The sequence below is a fragment of the Vulpes lagopus genome, chromosome 4, assembly GCF_018345385.1.
Source record: "Vulpes lagopus strain Blue_001 chromosome 4, ASM1834538v1, whole genome shotgun sequence".
Classification (NCBI taxonomy): Eukaryota; Metazoa; Chordata; class Mammalia; order Carnivora; family Canidae; genus Vulpes; species Vulpes lagopus.
The window spans coordinates 81,199,005-81,219,046 of NC_054827.1; the positions used below are offsets into that span (position 1 = coordinate 81,199,005).

Genomic DNA, 20,042 nt, shown 5'->3' on the forward strand with positions numbered 1-20,042 from the left:
CAAAGTTATTGGAAAGTTGATGATGTTAGAACTTTTTGAAAAAAAAAAAATGTATGAAGATCATTGCCACTAGTTCTTCTAAAAGATCTATTTTCCGATGATTTAATGTAAGCCCCATCAATTAAAGTAAGCAAAACAGTGCTCATATAAAATAGTAATTTTCTAAAATGCATCTGATGGCACCAGGCCCTGAAGTATATTCCATTAGTTCCTATAAGATAATAGAATTTCATTAAGAAATGAATCACCAGCAAAGAACTAGATTATGAATGTATCCTATTTCCCAGGGAAATGTAGACATTATTAATGGTAGTCTGTTTTGAGATCTAGTGTTCTTTAAGATATTGTTGTAGGCACAAAACAAGAGGTTGAAAAAAAAATTCATTGTTCCTATATCCATATACACCACATAAAATAGTGATCAGGGAAGCATTTCACTATTACCTTCTTTTATCATGCATTTTCTAAATCAAGTTTTTTTGTTTTTAATTTGAAAATACTTGAGATTGTTCTGTGAATGTTTTTCTCCTAGGTGATAATGATGGAAAATTTTTAACTTGCAGAAAAATAACTGTGGGAGCGGTGAGCTCAGGGACAGAGAGAGTGCAAGGGAGGAAGTCCTTTTGCTCAAGGGTAACTCTTGCGGGAGAACATAGAACAGAGCAGCATTCTAACTTAACATTTTTTTATTTAAAAATCTGAAGCAGAGTACCAATATTATCAAGGGAACCCAGAGAGAAAAACTGCTATGCTCAATAAATATTTTTTTAATCATATTGGATTTTAGAAACCTTTAGCCTGATTGTTTACTTTTCAGACATCAAACAGTTCAGGGGAATACAAAACAAACTATACTTTGAACCTAAGCGTACAATGACAAAATAACTATTTTATTTCTAAAACATTTGAAAATATGTCCAGGGTGTTCTTAAGAAAATTGTAGATCCACAGACATTAAAGTCACAAAAATGATTTGGGTGAGAAGTAGCGAGGAGACCAGGCAGGAAACATGAAGAGACAGAGACCTGAATCAGAACCCGCTCACTCTGTGTCAGGTAGGTGACTTATGCTTTATATGTATTGATCTATATAATCTTCACAAACAAGTCTGTGAGGTAGGTATTATCTTTATTATATAGTTACTAGAACTGAGATTCAGTAAATTTAACCAACCCAAAATACAGTAGCTGCCAATGTCAGAGATCTCATTTGATTTCAAAAGTTGTGCTCTTTTGAACAACACACTATTTTTTGCATCAGATTATACACCTTTGCTGGAGTAAAGGTGTACACAAAAACATTTATTTTCCAAAAGTCAAATCATCATTGTATGATTTTAACACAAACATGGTAAAGGTCCCAGCACCTTAGCCAAATATCGTTCACCTACTGTGTACTTGAGTATCATAGGGCTCACCTGGCAGGCTGGTGGGACCTCAGTTTAGTTTGCTGGAGGGTTTGATGCACTTGATGGGAGAGACCAAGTACTGTACTGATAGGGACCTGTGCCTGGCCACCAGCAACCTGCATTCCTAGCCTACTGACAAGACTGGACTAGGGTAAAGTAAATGAGTCATTAACCTTAGGAGTTAAATTTAAAGGGTACCCGAAACACAGTAATTAAGATAAATATTTTATTTTATTTTTTAAATATTTTATTTATTTTTTCATAAGAGACAGAGAGAGAGAGGCAGAGACATAGACAGAGGGAGAAGCAGACTCCATGCAGGGGAACATGATGTGGACTCCATCCTGGCATCCTGGAATCACAACCTGAGCCAAAGGCAGATGCTCAACCACTGAGCCACCCAGGTTCCCCAGGATAGACATTTTAATGTGTTTTCTTAAGAAATAAAATTAGCAAATTATAGCCCTGGGCCAGCCACCTATTTTGAACACAAAGGCTCTGAGTTTCAAGCTATTCCAAACAGTGGTCTTCCTTTATCTTCTCAGTCTGAGGAAGAAGGAAGATCTAACTCTGCCTGAAATCAGAATAAAGATTACATGCTGGGGCAGGCACTCTGTTTTTGGGGAAGAGGAGAGTCCTTTCCAGCAGGAATCTCCTATGTTCTTAGGGTAGGAGATACATTTAGGGTGACTAAATGTCATGGTTTACTCAAACTGTCTAGGTTTTATTTTTTTTTTTATTTTTATTTTTTTATTTTTTTAAATTTTTATTTATTTATGATAGTCACAGAGAGAGAAAGAGAGGCAGAGACACAGGCAGAGGGAGGAGAAGCAGGCTCCATGCACCGGGAGCCTGATGTGGGATTCGATCCCGGGTCTCCAGGATCGCGCCCTGGGCCAAAGGCAGGCGCCAAACCGCTGCGCCACCCAGGGATCCCAACTGTCTAGGTTTTAGCAATGAAAAGACCACCTTCCTGAAAATCCCTCAATCCTGGGTGAACCATGACAGTTGGTCATTAGAACAGAAGGGAATAGAAGAGTACCTTTGAAAAATGAAAATGTGTGGATACTGTGCTTGGGATGGCTACTAGAGTTTAACATAGGAGGAAGAAGAGTATTCTGGTCTAAATTTGTTAAAATTAGAATCATGATAAACTGGGTGGGATCACAAGATGATGCTATTTGTGTGTCTCAGGCTATACCAGCCTATATCACTGTATGGGGAGTCATAGTTTTGGTGGCTTCTCGAGCAGATATCCCCACCTGCTCCATTTGTCCGCCCATTCGCTTCCTCCCTGCTCACTTCAGAACTGTTTCTACTCATTTCTGGAGTCCCTAGGAGGTATTTCACCTATGATATTGAGCAAGTCCTCCCAGGCTCTGTTGTTTGGCATGGACAATGATGATCATTGTGATTGAGAGTTTGGGATTTCTGAAGCAGCCATGGTCAACGCTTCCTACAGGGATGGCCTCCTGATTTATTGTCATGCTTACTGAACTAAGATTTGCTTCCTAAGTCTCTCATCTTTTCCATGAATTATCTGCACCATTTCCTGAATACTTCCAAGTTAGAGCTGAATGGTAGTCTAATGACTTCCTAATCAGAGGCAAAGTTACTGGGAAGCTGGAGAAGTATCATTTCAAGGGCCTTTGGGAAGCTCTGGACTAATTCTGTGTTATCTTTCTTAAAGAAGATCCCTGGGTCTATGGCATGGACTGAATTGTGTTTCCCCAAACTCATATGTTGAAGCCTTAACCTCCAATGTGACTATTTTTGGAGACAGGGCCTTTAGGAGGTAACTAAGGTTAAACAAATTCGTAAGGCTGGGATACTAGTTCAATAGAATCAGTGACCTTATAAGAGGAGAGAGAGAGAGAGAGAGAGAGAGAGCGCGCTAAGTCTTTCTCTCTCCCCCTCCCCCTGTCCCTCTCTCAATGTGCAAATATTGAGGCAAGGCCGCAAGAGGAAACAGTGAGAAAACAGCCATCTCAAAGTCAGGAAGAGAACTCTCACCAGGACTCAACCTTGCTGGCATCCTCATCATAGACTTCCAGACTCCAAAATGGTGAGAAAATAAATTTCTGTTGGTGAAGCCATCCAGTCTATGATATCTTGTTATGGCAGTCTGAGCAGACTAAGAAAATTCATTTGTCCATGAACCTGCATTGGACCATGAGGAATGCAAATTGGAATCCTTTTCTCTCTGTCCCTCAACTTCAAATTACAGCAATAACTTATGGCCCAGTGAGGTGATACCAATGCGGAGATGGAAATTCTTTCAGTCTGGAGAATTTATAGCAACTTAGTTACTAGAAAGCTATGGTTATAAGCACTGGAGGTGACCACTGAAAGAGAATGAAAGCCATGAGGTGAGCTGGGAAGGAGAAAGAGGTCCTTTTGTTTGAGCTAAGGGAAACACATCTTGAACAGGAAGGAAGCATGGCAAAGTGGTGAAAAGCATAGCTCTGGACTCAATACCTAGATCCACTACTTGTATCAATGTGTAAATGAACACATTGCTTGATCTTTCTCTGCCTCAGTTCTTCATCTGTAAGATGGAGAACACAGTAGTACTACCTACATCATAGAGTTGTAAAAAAAAACTGAATTTGATAAAATGTGCAAGGCATTTAGAATAACTGTTGCATAGTAAGTGATCAATAAACACTACCCATTTCACTTATATAAAATTTCCATTGTTCCCCAAATGAATGGCATTTTCACCTGTTCAGTTGTACAAATCCTCAACTAGCTCTTGCGTCTTGCAACCATATCCAATCTACTACTATGTCTTGCCAATTTTATCTTCTAAGTATTCAACTAATCGACTTCCATCTCCACTACAGAAGGGAGGTTTTCTCTGGGAAATAAGGTATTTTTCCTAGCCTCCTAAGGAGGAAAGAGTGGCCAAAAGGTTTTACAGTGGACTTAGATTTGCACCATTTACTGCAGTAGCCTCCTAATGCATCTACCTTTGCCCTTCCCTTCCAACCATGGGTTCTCTGCACCTTAGGACAGTGGATTTTTCAAAAGGCAAATCTGATCCTATTACTCTTTTCTCTCCACCTTTCTCTAGCTTAAAATCCTTTGATGACTTCTCTGCATTTAAGATGAAAATCAAGCCTGACCTTTATTTACCAACTTCTCTTTTCCCCTTCAACAATTGCCTGCACCCCCCCAACACTCCTATCCCAGCCGTTTAGATTTTCTTTTGTTCCCAGATGTGATAGTTTTCCCCTGACAACAGGATCATTGAAAATAGTCTTCTCTCTGTCCTAATGTTCTTCCTGACCTTGAGCCCCCTCCTCTTACCTGGTTAAGTCCAGGTAATATATCATAACTCAGCTCAAGCGTTCCATCCTAAGGGACACCTGTCTTAACTGCAACCAAATCTAGGTAAAACTTACTTGCTATTTGCTCAATTGCCTTTCCCAGATTTTTTTTTTCCCCAGATTTTAAAGTACATGAAAGACCATGTCTACTTTCTTTTTTTTTTTTAATTTTTATTTATTTATGATAGTCACACAGAGTGGGGGGGTGGGGGAAGAGAGAGAGAGAGAGAGAGGCAGAGACATAGGCAGAGGGAGAAGCAGGCTCCATGCACCGGGAGCCCGACGTGGGATTTGATCTCGGGTCTCCAGGATCACGCCCTGGGCCAAAGGCAGGCGCTAAACCGCTGTGCCACCCAGGGATCCCCCATGTCTACTTTCATTCGCCATCATACCCCCAGTGCCTAGTGGAGTGCTTGGTTCACATGTGATATTCAATAAATATTTGAAGAGTTCAGAAAATAATATTTGCAACTAGATATAGTTTTGATTGGTATGTACCCCTTTTCCCCCCTATAGCTCTGAGAAGAAGGAAAGGTATTATTTACTGAGCAGCACTTAGAAAAACACTGAATAAGGAGAAAATATATGACTTTACCTTATAAGATATTATAGTACAGAGACAATTTGTTTTCATGTGTAGGGACTTAAAGAAATTTTGATCAGATTGTCTAAACTGGTAATGGTAAAACTGAATGTCAAAACTCTGGAGCTTTGACTTTAAAGTACATGCTCCTGGTGTACCATATTGTCTCTGCCTCAGGGTTGCCAAGAGCTTGTTTGCTGCCCATCTGGCCAGGAGGTAGTCAATACCCTATGAGAAGGTGGCTTAGGTACTATACAAGCTCTAAATTCCTTCTTTCCTTCATTCCTCCCTCCCTCCCTCCCTTCCTCCCTCTGCCGTTCCTCTCCTTTCTAGAGGAATTGCTTGAGTTGTTTAAGGTGAGTTTTCTCTCTTGCCCAACATTTAGCTGTTTTTTTTTTTTTCATGTATGATGTTTTTAATGTTATCCAGATTTACATGACATTAAGAGATAATCAGAAATTAAATGGATTTAATTCTTCACACTTTTTAAAAGTTCCACTAGTATTCTAATCAGTTAATACTGAAATCGTTTTCTACCTCCTCCTACTCCCAAACCCTAAATAAAAGTTGCATGTGTGAGCACTTCAATCTTCTACACATGATCCCTTCCATTTATTGATTTATTTAATTCTACTCCTGGAGTAAGATAGGAATGTATTACAATTCAGGTAAATAATCATTTCATTGTTCCCTTCTCCTACAATTTACCGAGGATTGGCACATCTGAGAGTAAATTGCAAAGACCAGAATTGGATTGAAGTGCAGCTATTACACTTTTATGTACAGACAACTTCCCAATAACAGTCTAAAATAGTTTTCCCACAGTGTTTTGTGAACTCACCTACAATTTTTCTCATTGTGCTGGGATGTAATTGAGCTGAGTTAGGAGGCTTACACTCAATAGACTGCCTCTTGAAGCAGCTTAAAATTATTTTTAAGATATAGAAAATGGCCTGAAACTTCATATATACATCTATGACATTGATTTTCTAAACTCTGTAATTTTTATTCCACATTGTATGAGCTTCACATAACTTCTGGGATCCATCTGACATTGAATTGGTTGGTTTTCCAAGCATTGAAAATTTCATGTAAAATCTTAAATCTGACTTAAATAGAAATATTTTCTCTTATCTTACTGATTATATTAATATTTGTCATGATAATATACTGAGATATAACTCAGTTTGTTTATGACCAGGCCAATAGCTCTATCTGTATGTACGAATGGACAAACCTAAATTCAGTTTGTTTTAAACAGTCTAAGTTCCTAAACTGTGAAAATGGAATGAATTATTCTGTTTATGGGTGTGTGGGCAGTGAGAGGTGGAGAGAAATAATAATCTTAGTGGTCATCATGGATTGCATGACAGATAAAGTAAAATTTTACTAATTTGCAGGTATTAACTGAGATCCCAGTGGGCCCCAGTTATTAGAGTAGGCTCTGGGATCTCAGACATGAAAATTCTGTCTCACTCTGAGAGCTCAGTTTCTTGAGAAGGTATCCATGCAAATGAAGAGATCTCAGGATGCTGGCTGTTTTAATAAATGTATGTACAAAATAATTGGGAAACAGGAAAAGGATCACCTAATCCTATCTAATTTGGGAATTTTAAGTTTTCCTACATTTTCACTTCTGTACAAAATACGTCAGTAACAAATTTTGCAAAAACAAAACACCTGCCCAAAACCCTCCTCTACATTTTAGCTTATTTCCTTAGAATAAATACTTAAAAATGGAATTAGGTTGAAGGCATGAAAAATTTCAAGGTCTTTGACTGATATTGCAAATTGCTTTCTTGACAGAATGCTTAATTTAGAAACTCACCAGCAATTTATGAGAGTACTCATTTCACTATGCTACTATCAGAGTGGTAGCCTGTTGTCTTTAAAATTGATCTTTCCATTCCCTTCTGTGGAGACAACCAATGAAACACTTCTTGTATTTCTTTCCTGGGTTATACTATCTGTATTTATAATAGTTTTGTGATATATGGAAATGTATTTAATTTTATAAAGACAAATTCATTATACAGTCCAATATGCTAATAATTTTCATGATTTTTTTTTTCTGATGGTTTTCAAGATACCCCACTTTTTTTCCCCTCTATTCTCTGTCATTGAATGACTGGTTAGTACAATTATTTTGCTCAAAGAAGAACTATATTAATCTTGAAAACTGGCAGAAGAAAACTTTCTAGTGTTTGTGTTTGTCAATTTTACTTAACTCTTCTTAAGGGAACCTGAGGAATGAGCTACACACAGTGTAAGCCTTGCATTGTCCCAACGAAGGGGAAACAAGTGTGATCTCCTCTGAGGGAAGAAAGGCATCAGAAAAAATGTCTGTCTACTGCTTAGAGGTTGGGAAAGTGACAATGATTCTATCCACTGCTATTAGAGAACATAGCATTTCCAGTAAAGTGAGAGCGAGTACATGGGCGGTGGAGCAGGGGAATGTGTAAATCAAAACGCAGCATACTGGTAGAGGCTAAGTAAGAATATATAAAAATACAATATATTTGAGGATTCTTTCTTTGAACTGTACCAATTAATGCCCCCTACTTAGCAAAGAATGCAAACTCTAAAATGCCCTCTTTATACTAGATCCCATGATGACATGCTCTTCTGTTATACAAAGAAGTGCGTCCAGAGGGGCCTGCCGAATTGAAGGAGGGTTGTTTTCTCTTTGTTCATTTTTCTTGGAACATCCTTTTAAGTTATTTTGACATTCAGCTACTTAAAAGTAGAATCCTAAGCAAAATAATTTAATGCCAGATCTATAGGATGTCAGAATTTGGATAAAATGAATGCAAAATTTATTACCCAAATGTGCTATAAAACACCACAGTGATGTATTACAGAAGGTGTTAGAAAATAATTACAACTGTTCAAAAAATCCTGCCCTAAAGATCAGATAGTCTGAATTTCTAAAAATAATCTTGGTGGAACCAGTTTACGTTTTATTAAAATTTCTCAGAAAAAAGTCTGAACCCTTCCTAGTGCAAACCTGCCAAAATACTAAATAGCTTTGTCTAATAAATACAAATTTAATTCAATGAAATAAAGTCTGAGCCACATGAGTGGGGGGGAGGGGCGGAGGAAGTGGGAGAAGCAGGCCCCCCACTGAGCAGGGAGCCTGATGCAGGGCTCCACCCCAGGACCCTGGGATTGTGACCTGAGCTTAGGGCAGAGGCTTGACCAAGGGGCCACGTAGCAGCCCCTAGGATCTTTGTTTTTTTAATGGACATGTCCAAAACACCTAGTACAGCACCCGACATGTAAAAGGTACTCAATTAGTATTTGCTAAATGAATAAACAAAAGCTTATGTAATCCACATGAACTTCAAAGTACATATAAATTAAGGAAGACAACAGAGAAACTTTCATATACATCTGCTTTTGCAGTTGTTGGGACATACAGAAACAGGAAGCCAAATAGTTTAAGGGAGTTTTGTTTTGTTTCCTGGGAGAAGAACTACCTAGAAACTGGTCCTTTTTACCACCCAGTTTAGAGTTTCCTGAGATTAGTAATATCTTGCGTTTGAATGATGCTTCAAAATTTTTTCTTAAGGCTCTGTGTTATATTTTGGCTCATTTTAACACCTATTTTATAATAAAACTAAAGCTCAGAGAGGCAAAAACTTGCCCAATTGTTACATTCAGTAAATGTGACCTCATATTTGGGTATCTAGGCTTTCTAATTCCACAAGCTGTCTTCACAGACAGAAGACAAAGGACTACCCCACCGAGAGGAGGAAAGACAAGCAACTGGGGTAAGTGTGGGTGTGTGTGGAGGGGGACCCACGGTGTGATGTCTGTCCACACAGGCTAGGAGGACAAGAACAGAGACAAATTGTTAGAATCAAAAGAGAACATTGTCATTGACGATGACCTATATTTGTTGCTCAGTATTCGAAACATGTTTTAAAAGATTAAAATGATATCTAAAGTATATTTCACAGTGCTCATTTATGGCTTAAATGCCATACAATTTAGACTTTGTCAGGGGATTTATTATATTTTCCTTGTTTCTTATCATGTTACTATAACTCATTTAGAAAATTAAGGTCAATACTAAAATTTTGTCATTGTTTTTCAGTAATCTCAGCCCTCCAGCTATGAATCCTCAATGTTAGATAGCAATTTTTGTTCTTTGTTATCATGTATTTATCAGATGTTTTATTTCTGGGATACACAGCTGTTAACTGCAAAACTATTCTTTTAAGTGTCAACCTTCAATCATTTAGCTCTTTCATTTCTATTTTTTCCCTTAGCAGCTGTTCTATTGATTGTCTGGAAATTGTCCCTTCTATGTTTAAAATTAAAACAGGAAATGCAAAATAGAAAAGGTTATATGTGAAAAAGGATGGTAAAATCATAAGGATCCAAGTGCTGTGCTCCAAGAAACTGAAATGTATATGCCCTGTAAACACACCCACAGGTACACATTTGGAATGCATATATACACACTTAATTAATGCCGGCCTTATTGAAACAATTCAGGAAAATTATCAAATACTTCAGTGTATGCTAGGCATTTATTAGTTTGCTAAATGCTGAAATACGCTTTCAAGAAGTGAGTAACTTGTTATAACCCTCAGTTTACAGTTGAGGAAACCAAAGCTCAGGGAAGTTAAATAACCTAGTCAACATCCTGCAGCTAGGAAATTGCAGAGATGAGAACGGAATTGAGTTTTATTTTTATTTCAAAAACCTTGTGTGTTCTCTTTTTATCTCCTTTTCTCCTGAACTATTTCAGACATGCAAAAACTGTACAGAGAAAAATGAAAATCTAGGTACCCATCTGCCAATTTAAGGAAAAGAAAATTATAAACAAGTTGGACCCTAATTATATTTGGCAATCTCATTCTGCCTCTTTTCCTCCTGAATCCTGAATTGGTATTTTCCATTCCCATTTATATCTTTATATGTTTACTACATATATATGCACTTCTAAGCAATATTTAGTGTTATTTGACACAAATGCTAATTTTTTTCTCCAAGATTTATTTATTTGAGAGAGGCAGGTAGAGATAGCAACAGAGAGCACAAGTGGGGAGGAGAGGGAGAAGCAGGCTCCCTGCTGAGCAGGGAGGCCACAGCAGGGCTGGACCCCGGGACTGTAGGATCATGACCTCAACCATAGGCCGTGCTTAACCAACTGAGCCACCCAGACACCCCGCTAATTTTTTACTAATATAATTAGACACATACTTATAGATGCATATATGGATATATACATATGCACATATAAGTATATATACATAAAAATGTTTATATACTAATATGTGTGTAAATATATGTATGTCTGTATATATATATGATGAGACATGTGCATATATGCCTGTACTCTACTTATGTTTAACAATGTTTCAGAAAAATGCATCTGAATGATCTGAGCAAGAATCAGTGTGAATTTTATCAAAAGCCTTTTTTACATCAATGAAGATGATCATATGATCCTTTTTAAATTTTATAATGTACTGGATTTTATTCATTGTTTTTCTAATGTTCAGCCATCTTTGAGCTTATGGAATCTCTCTCGGTGCTGATAATATTATTTTTAAAACAGCTTTTGGATTTTAATTGCTAAGCTTTAGTAATTTATTTTTAATTCAATTTATTTAAACTAAGAAAATATTCACACATTTCTCCCATTTCCCACCCTCCATCTCTGGCAACCGCCAATCTGTTCTTCATATCTATGAGCTTGGGTTTTTTGTTTGTTTGTTTGTTAACTTAAGCTTCCACATATAAGAGAGACCACATGGTATTTGTCTTTCTCTGATTTATTTCACTTAGCATAATGACTTTCAGGTCCACCCATGTTGTCACAAATGGTAAAATTTCATTCTTTTTTACGGCTACATAATATTGTATATTATACCACAACTTCTTTATCCATCCATCAATGGACACTTAGCTTGCTTCCATATCTTGACTATTATAAGTAAGGCCGCAATGGACACAGGGATGGAATATGCCAGTAACCATACTGTTTTGATCTTTTCTTCCCACTCACTGCCTTTGGTCAGATCTTTATTCAAAACTAGCTGTCCAAAGTGATTGGGTATTAATGGAAGAAACAAATTTAAGTTTATGCAGCAGGCTTCTTGTCTTCTGTGGTGGGTTTCTTTTCTGCAGGCTTCTCATCTTTTGTTTTCTTGGTATCTGCAATTCTTTTTCCCCACCAGAGGCTTCTTCCACTTAATGCCAACAGCTTTCTTTCCTCTCTTCCCTATTCTAGGCTTCTTGCTTGAAACCCCTTTCTTATCTGATTTGGCTTCCAGCGCTGCTGCTGCCTTATCCATCTGGAGTTTCTGATTCTTGCTTTTGTGAAGAAAGGTTATTCAGGCTCGTGGTCTTCGCATATGGCTTTAGCTTCAACATGATTCTCAGTTTTTCAGTGGATTCCTCTTTAGGACCCTGCGGTGAATCTTCTTGTGTGGTGCTCAGAGGGCTCTCTGGATCTCTGGGCTTTTCAAGATTTTGCTAAGATCCATATTGAGTTTCTTGTGCATGAGAAGGTTGTAGTTACTTTTGAGGGAGGCAGCTTTATGCCAAGGGCCATACAGATCATCTAACCTGCGGGAAGCACTTTCAGTCCAAATGCAGAAACTTCCCACATGCTCACCAGGAGCAAGGTTCCAAATGTTTACTTTGCTTACATTAAGTAGAGCAATTCCAAGGATGTTTCTGAAGACCTTGATGATACCTTTGTCCTCATTATAGATGATGCAGGGTCTCCTGTGCTGGAGACGACAACAGTTTCTCATTTGCTCTTGTCAGCTCTCATTTGCTGAGAGGCATAGAACTTCTTGATATCATTTCAGGCCTTAGGTTTCTTAAGAAGCAGAACAGACTCCTTGGTCTTCTTGTGGCTTTCGGCTTTATCTTCAACCACCAAAAATGTTTGGGAATTTCCTCGATTTGATGACCTTTATCCATGACCAGTGCTGGTAAGCCCAAGGCAGCCAGGGCAGAGCTGATGACATATCTCTTCTGTGTCGTGTTCACAATGCAGCATCAGTGGTGCCAGGTTTTGGTTGGTGCAAACATGCAGCCCCCACAACACATATTTCCAGAAGTATCCTGGCTAGAGAGTCCTACTGCCATGTGCACTGGAAATTTGAGCCCTAAGACTCAGCCCTGGTTTGATGACCTGCTAATTCAGGACCGTCTGCTGTTTTTGCACAAGTTGGTGTGAACAAAATCCATAATACCTGGTCAAATGGGAATCTTGAGCACAGCAGGCAAAGTGACATTTTTGCCAGACGACTTCCCCCTTTGCAGAATACACTGATACCAGTGGGCGTGCACAGGCCATGGCAGGGAGAGAAAGCCATGATCCTCTCAAACTCTGTGACTCCTATGGAAAAGCTATTTTGATCTTTTGATTTTTTCAAATTAGTGTTCTTGTTTTCTTTAGATAAATACCCAGAAGTAGAATTGCTGAATCATAGGGTAGTTTTACTTTTAATTTTTTGAGCAACCTAATACTGTTTTCCATAGTGGCTGCATCAATTTACATTCCCATCAACAGTGCATTAAGGCTTCCCTTTTCTCTATATCCTCACCAACACTTATTATTTCTAGTCTTTTGTATTATAGCTATTCAAGTAGGTGTGTAGTGATATCTCATTGTGGTTTTGATTTGCATTTCTCTAATGATGCAGAGCCTCTTTTCATGTACTTGTTTGCCATCTCTATTTAGTTCTATTCATTTTTATTTGGATTTTTTTTTTTTTTTTTTTTTTGCTATTGAGTTGTTAGTATTCTTTATATATTTTGGACATAAGCCTCTTATCAGATACATGATTCGCAAATATTTTCTCCTATTTAGTAGGTTACCTTTTCATTTTGTTGATAGTTTCCATTGTTGTGTGGAAGCTTTATAGTTCGATGTAGTCTCCCTTGTTTATTTTTGCTTTTGTTGCTTTGTGCTTGGTGTCAGATTAAAAAAATCTTCTCCAAGATCTGTGTCAGCTGCTTACCACCTGTGTTTTCTTCAGAGTTTTATGGTTTTAGGTCTTAGGTTCAAGTTTTCATCCATTTTGAGTTCACTCTTGCATATGTTGTAAGATAGTGGCCCAACTCTTTTTTGTTGTTGTTGTTGTTTTGTTTTGTTTTGTTTTTTCCCCCATGTGGCTATTCCCAACACCATTTACTGAAGGGACTGTATATGCATGGGTTTACTTCTGGGTTCTCGATTCAGGTATTTTGATCTATGTCTCTATCTTTATGCCAACACCATACTGTTTTGATTACTATAACTTTGTAATAAAGTTTGAAATCAGGAAGCATGATGCCTTCATCTTTGCTCTTCTTTCTCAAGACTGCTTTGGTTATTTGCAACTTTTGTGGTTCCATACATATTTTTAGGATTGTTTGTTCTTTTTCTGTGACAAAGGCCATTGGAATTTTGGTAACAACTGCATTGAATCCGAGATTGCTTTGGGTAGTATGAATGTTTTCAAGACTATTAATTCTTCCAATCCATGAAAATAGAATACCTTTCTATTTCTTTTTGTCATCCTCAGTTTCTTTCGTCAATGTCTTATAGTTTTCAGTGTATATGCCTTTCATACCCTTGGTTAAATTTATTCCTAGGTGTTTTATTCTTTTGGATGAAGTTGTAAATGGGTTTTCTTAATTTCTCTTTCTGATAGTCTGCTGTAAGTTTGTGGAAACACAGCAATCTCTCATGTATTGGTTTTGTATCCTGCAATTACTGAATTTATAATTCTAACAGTTTTTTTTGATGGAGTATTTGGGTTTTCTGTGTATAGTCTCAAGTCATCTGCAAATAGTGACAATTTTACTTTTTCCAATTTTGATGCCTTTTATTTCTTTTTATTGCCTAATTGCCATGGCTAGGACTTCCACCATTATGTTGAATAAAGGCAGAAGAGTGAGTATCCTTGTCTTATGCCTGATCCAATGTTGATATGATATTAGCTGTAGGCCTGTCATTTATAGCCTTTAATATGTTGAGGTATGTTTCCTCTATACCAACTTTGTTAAGAGGTTTTATCATAAACAAATGTTTGATTTTGTTGAATGCTTTTTCTGCATCTATTGAGATGATCATATAATTTTTATCCCTCATTTTGTTAATGTGGTGTATCACATTGACTCATTTGTGGAAACATCCTTGCATCACTGGAATAAATCCCACTTGATCATGGTGTATGATCCTTTTAATGTATTATGGAATTTAGTTTGATAACATTTTTTTGGGAGCATTTGGATCTATGTCATTAGGGATATAGGTCTGTAATTTTCTTTTCTTGTGACAACTTTGTCTACCAGGATAATATTGGGCTTGTACATGAGTTTGGTAGGGTTTCTTCATCTTCTTTTTTTTTTTTTTCTATTAAAACCTAAGCTTTATTTAAGATTTATATATTGAGGGACACTTGGGTGGCTCAGCGGTTGAGTGTCTGCCTTTGGCTCAGGGCATGATCCTGGAGTCCTAGGTTCGAATCCCACCTTGGGCTCCCTGCATGGAGCCTGCTTCTCCCTCTGCCTATGTCTCTGCCTCTCTCTCTGTGTGTGTATCTCATGAATAATAGAATCTTAAAAAAAAGATTTACACATTGATATTTAGAAGTAATATTGGTCAGAACCAATAATCCAGGACAACACTCTTTCTCTCTTTCTTTCTCTATTTACTTTCTTTTTTTCTTCAGGTTTTCCTGGACTTTGCAGTTAATTTGAATACAAACTCTAAACCAGGGTAAAGGCACATTTGGTGAGTAAATTTTACTTGTTCCCTTCTTTCACAAGGACCTTCAAGTATCAGTTTTATGTACTGGTATTAATCATTAAATGTCCTACATTGTGCAGGCTAAGACCTTGTCTTGTATGAGGATACATACAATTTTTTTTTAAACCAAGCCTATGGTTACTGAACTAAATTCAGTGTGTAAATATGTTTGTCATAAACAACATAGCATCTGGCATCCCCCAGACCAAGTGATCTGAGAGAGAGGCAGCAACCAAGATGAAATCCGCAATGTCTTCTATAACTGAATCTCAGAAGTTCTGACATATTCTATTAGTCATACCAGTAGATCAACTCTAGCATAATGTGGGAGGGGATTACACAAGGGTGTTAATACCATGAGGTAGGTATCATGAGGAACCATTGTAGATATTGGATACTGGAGTACATACATATCCACATTTAAATTCTATTAATCTAGTCCATATTAATAGTTTGTGACAGGAATGTATTCCCAGAACCCTGGACAATATCTGACAAATAGTGGGTTCATCATAACTTTTAATAATTAACTAATTTAATGTTATCATATACAGCATAGATAGCTGGGTTTTAGGTTTTCTAGAAGGATTTATAGAAGAAGGATATTTTGGCTGCAATAATCTGGCAAAGAGAAGTTAAAGGCGTGCATAACTACAATGTATATGGGAATCTTAGGCATTACGTCAAAATTTTATTTCACTCAAAGAGGAAGGATCAAGAGAATAGGCATTTAAAATTGTGTTCCAATTTTCACTATTAGATATATTGTTATTTTGAAGTTATTTCAGGTATGTTATAGGATTGAGTATTAAGTAAATAAGTTAATGGTTTAAGAAAGAAAATTTTCCATGGAGAAGAAAATATTTTGTTATTTTAAATTTGAACTAGAAATATCAATGAGCACTCATGGTTCTACCCACTCATCCATCCAAATAAAAGATTCTACTAATTTCCCTAATCTTAGAAAAGGCTTAGCAACAATGACAATCTAGCAGCAATGAGAACCCCCAAAATACTATTTTTCACTAAAAGGAACCAAGGCCCTTTGCAGAAATAGCTGATTCTAAATCTGAAATAGAAAACTTTCAAGATTAGTCTGGGATATCTTACGCCAGAAAGCAGAAAGCTAGCAAATACTAATGTAGTCATATTAAATGGATACATAATACAGGTTGAAGGAGGTTCCATCGACCTAAGATAGGGCAACTTGAACATAAATATTTAAACAGAATATATAAAAAATTATGAGTACATGATGAGACCAAAAAAATAAATAAAAAATAGAACAACAGTACCAAACAAAACACACTAACCCCAAGATACTGATTCCCATTGGCGTTTTCTAGGACACCAACTCATTACTCTCATAACTAATTAAAAAAATCAGGTATTTGTTCTACTCAAATAATAGTTGATATAAGCAGGCTCTCTCTCTCTCTTTTTTTTTTAAATTGAATTACAACTGACATAAAATATCCTATTAGTTTCAGGTGTAAATCACAGTGATTTGATATTTTATAAATATTTTATAAATGAATGCCAGAAAACAAATCACCCAACTGAGCAAAAGACTCTAAGAGATACCTCACCAAAGAAGAGAACAGATGGCAAGTAAACCTATGAGAAGAGGCACCACGTTATATGTCATCAGGGAAATGCAAAATTGAAACAACTAGATACCACTAAACATCTATTAGAATGGCCAAAATCTGGAACACTGACAACACCAAATGCTGGTGTGGATGTAGAGCAACAGAGTTCCCACTCACTGTGTTGGTAGGATATAAAATGGTGTAGCCACTTGGAAGATAATTGGGTGGTTTCTTACAAAATGAAACATACTCTTGTCATATATCGCAGTATCATAATTCTTGGTATTTCCCCTAATGATCTGAAAACTTATGTCCATCCAAAAATCTGCATGTAAATGCCTATAGCCGCTTTATTCGTAATTTCCAAAATCTGGAAAATAAATTCTGGAACATCCAGACAGTGGAATATTATTCAGCAATAAAAAAAAAAATAATCTATCAAGCCATGAAAAGACAAGGAGAAAATTTAAATGTTTATTACTAAATGAAAGAAGCCAGTCTGAAAAGCTACATACTGTAAGACTCCAAGTATATGACCTTCTGGAAAAGTCTAAACTATGAAGCCAGTAAAAAGATCAGTGGTTTCCAGGGTTGGGGTGGTAGTAGGATGAATAGGTGGAGAGCATTTTTAGGACAGTGAAACTATTCTGCATGAAACTATACTGATGGATACATATTTGGTTTTTGTTGTTATTTTTTGTTTTTTGATACATGTTATATATTTGTCTAAACCCATAGAATGGAAAACATCAGGAGTGAACCTTGATGTAAACTATGGACTCTGGCTGATAGCGATGTTGCAAAATGTAGGTTCACCAGTTGTAGCAAATGATGATAGTTGTTGATAATGGAGGAGGCTATGCACGTGTGGGGCAGGGGTATACATATATATCTATATCTTTCCCCCAATTGTGCTATGAACCTAAACGTGCTCTAAAAAAATAAAGTCTTAACCAAAAAAAAAAAAAAAAAAAAGGTAAGAGGTTTGTAATTTGAGTCAACATAATAGTGTGTTTAGTAATTATGAGTAAAATGAACTGGCATCTGGAGATATGGTCTGAATTATCATTACATAGACAGAAGGTGAATTAATAGTGTTTTTTGCCTTCCTGGTCATGAGCTAATTCAGAAAATGTAATAAGGTCATCAATAAGGTAACTACATTTTCCGTGGAATGGTCTGAGAGAGCCTAAAGTACCATATTGTTCATGATACTGCATTTGTTTTTCTTCCATTTATTTGATTCAGGATCAAGATAGATTATTTGCCTGTTATGGCTTACATCTTTATTTTCCCCATGAATATTTTTAAGTAGACAAGGTGAGAGACTATGTCTTATTCAGGTTTGTCAATCACTATTTATTGAAGGAAAGAATTATTCTGACCAAAGATAAGAAAATTCACTTGGGCTCACATATTGCAGGCCTAAAAGAAGCCAGGTTACCTAGCTATTTATAAAAGTGGAATTAATGCCACTTCACAAGTTTACAGATTATGAAGATGGCCACAAAGTCTCAATGTATATAGCCTTTGTGGAATTACATAGTTACACAAATCAATCTTCTGAAACATTCTCTCAACAATAACAATGACAACCCTATTCTGTTTCTTTTGCTAATCTGAATGTGAGTTATTGAGAGTGTGGAGGTGGAAGGCTAGAAGTAGCTGTTCACATGGTGTTATACAAGATATTCTTAAAGATTCTCTGCCCCAAATTATTTTCATTTTTTCTTATGCTTGCAAATCCTATATTTTTAATACTACGAAAGGCCTTGATTGAATATGGAATAAAGATACAAAGTGATCTGTTCACAAACTGATGATAACTTGGCCTCTATGCTCTTCCCACTTCACTGCTTCCTATGCTTTTCTTGTCAGCTGCACACCCAGACAGAAAAGACAGACTTCCATTCTAACAGAGAAGGGGTCCCTAGGAACGGGAGGATCTGAGTTTCCTTGCTAAAAACTCCAAACAAACTCTTAAGATCCATTTAACATAATTAAATTCTTAGTGGTGAAGAACTGATCAATAGGGCAGATCCAGGTACAGGACAGCTCTGGAGAACAGTGGGCCAGCATAAACATGCTCTATGTCTTCGGAAGGAGGAAAGTAGATAGACATGTTTTCTTCCAGTTTGGAAACTTCAGATATCCTATTTTTCTTCTTTTAAATAACCAATTCTGGGACTTGGGACAGATGCTTTTATCCAAATTTCAATTCATAAAATTTCTCATATGTCCTAGCAATTTCTGCATTTGACCAAGAGGTACGTGCCATAAAAATCAAAAGAATATTTCCTCTAGAATATTAGGAATATATAGAAATCTTAGCAGAGAATATTGTTGTACCATACATGTTTTGATAAACAATGTATTTCAAAGTTTTTGTATTTTATTCATCCAACACTTTAACAAGAAATAATTTGAAGAGGTTAGTGACATGAATGGATCTTCCGGGAGGAATGAGATTTTTATCTCTAGTTTTCAATTATAGAGTGAACATCTATGCAAACAACCACCATGAAAGGACATGAACAAAGGTTTGGCCAATTAAAATGCTACCAGTTACAGCGCAAAAGGGATAAGAAAATGCTTTTCTCTTTTCAATCAATTGCATTTTAATTATTAGAACACGGACTATTCCTTTTTTTTTTTTAATTTTATTTATTTATGATAGTCACACACAGAGAGAGAGAGAGGCAGAGACACAGGCAGAGGGAGAAGCAGGCTCCATGCACCGGAGCCCGACGTGGGATTCGATCCCGGGTCTCCAGGATCGCGCCCTGGGCCAAAGGCAGGCGCCAAACCGCTGCGCCACCCAGGGATCCCTGTTTTTATGTTTAAATTAAGGTTTGTTTTCAAACAGTATTCATTGGGGTACAGACACAAGAAAGGAAATAAGGATATTAGTATTAATTATTATGGCATGAACTAATTTAAAAACCAACAAGCTATGGAATGTATGTATAAATAAAACGAATGCAAAATGTAGTCTTTCAGCAAAAACTCAGGTTTACCACACTTTTAGCAAATGTAGTGAATGAGTATAGAAATATAAAAAATATATAAGCCAGGGATTTATTAGTCCCTTTGCAAAAAAGAGGCTTTTATTTCAAGAAATCATTTTTACAGGAAATATTTCTGTAATTATCAATAAATAACTCATTTTATAATTATTTTATACATTACTACCTTTCAAGGATGCTAGTAGTTCCCCGAGATATTCTTGTAGCCAGGAGACAGATTTATAAAAAATTATTGAATGGTACTCAGAAATATCTTAATCCTCATGTGTCTATTTCTTTCAGTGGGAGTGATGATACAAAAAAAACCCAAAAAAGCCCCCCCCCACAAAAAA

At 36.7% G+C, this 20,042-nt stretch overlaps 1 pseudogene; it reads right to left on the reverse strand.

Annotated features, from left to right (window-relative positions):
• Positions 1 to 11,296: 11,296 nt before the first annotated feature.
• LOC121490142 lies at positions 11,297 to 12,683 on the reverse strand (annotated as a pseudogene).
• Between the last annotated feature and the right edge of the window lie 7,359 nt (positions 12,684 to 20,042).